The sequence below is a fragment of the Penaeus monodon genome, chromosome 28, assembly GCF_015228065.2.
Source record: "Penaeus monodon isolate SGIC_2016 chromosome 28, NSTDA_Pmon_1, whole genome shotgun sequence".
In the NCBI taxonomy this organism is placed as follows: Eukaryota; Metazoa; Arthropoda; class Malacostraca; order Decapoda; family Penaeidae; genus Penaeus; species Penaeus monodon.
This window is the reverse complement of record NC_051413.1, coordinates 25,420,023-25,421,418: the sequence shown is the minus strand read 5'-3', so window position 1 is coordinate 25,421,418 and position 1,396 is coordinate 25,420,023. Positions and strand designations below refer to the sequence as shown.

Here is a 1,396-nt window from a genome sequence, read left to right as displayed (position 1 = left end):
CACTGTTAGTAGAAATACCATCTCTCTGTAGACAAGCAAATAATCCATACTTTACCATCTCTCCAATGAAACCCCTAAGCAAAGAGGACTACAAGAAGCAGAGAGCAGATGTTGAAGATAAAGATGAAGGAAATTTAACAAGTAGTAGGCCTAGTTAAGGCTTTTTCTTCTCTATTTAAGGGCTACTGTCTTTTCAACAATGTGGTACAAACTTAGAGGTTACCCCATTCATTTGATATGTGGCAATACCAAATTGCAGATCTAACAAATCAATGCAGCCACCAGACTGGTAATTGCTCTGCACACATTGATAAGGAATCTATGAGTGATATATTGTGGGGTTGACATACTAAACTGACAATTTTTTTTAATGTGGCTACATTTATATCATCTTTCTCTTTTTCCAAAAAAAATACTTTTTCCCTTTCCTGCTATAGAAAATGTTACAAACTCACTCGCAGTGTGTTTCAAAATAAGACTTTATAGGAAACTGCAGGATAGCGTTCCATCCAAATTCACCTGAAACTGATTGAAGATTAAGTCTCAGCTCTAACCCTACAATAAAGAACCATCATTTTGTGCTTCAGTGAGGAAAAAACTTGGACTGGTTTCCTACATGAAGAAAAATGAACAGCTCAACTTTGCTAGAATATTCATGGTATAGGTTTCATGGTTTTTGTTAGGGTGCCATGTGGTATAGAGCTTACACTGATCAACAAGAGGCCAGGGACAATCATGCATATGTGTTGGTAAATTTACAACTATAACTGACAGCCAGTTTGGTGTATATATCTTTAGTCTACGACAACCATGTCTTTTGGGGACAAAATACATATCATACTTGTAATACTTATGTCATTGAAACAAATCTGCTTCCCACTTCCACTGGGAGGTGGAAATGACAAATCATAATTTGAGGTTGATTTTGCTTAATGTAAAATACATATATTTTTTGATATGTGGTTCTGCAATAATATCCTTGTATGCCATACCATACTGGACAACAAAGCACTTATGGATAACTGTGCACCTGTCAGTACTCAAGCAAAGAAGCCAACAAAAGTACTTCACACATATTCTGAAAAGCTTATTCAAAGATAAATAGCCCCTTGGAGCATCAGTACATAAACAAACTTCCCAAAACCTTGATCAATAAATAACATCAAACAACCCCTCCTTATGAATAGCCTGTTGATTTAACATTTACAGCTTACTCATTGTGCCTCCACACTCCTATTCCTCCCTAACTCTGAGTAAGTGCAGTATAAAGAAAGAACACAGCTTGGTTGTTTGATAGTGTGATGAAAATATACTTATGATGGCTTACAGATATGAAACTGAATTGTAGAATATGAGCTCTGTAATCATTGTTAACACATGTCACAGCCTACCCCAA

The 1,396-nt window shown here is 36.1% G+C and overlaps 1 protein-coding gene across 1 annotated transcript in view; it reads right to left on the bottom strand.

The window, feature by feature from the left end:
• LOC119591430 (nucleoporin NUP188 homolog) overlaps positions 1 to 1,396 on the bottom strand; it is a gene marked incomplete in the record, with an annotated part of 23,587 nt that overhangs the window by 20,576 nt on the left and 1,615 nt on the right.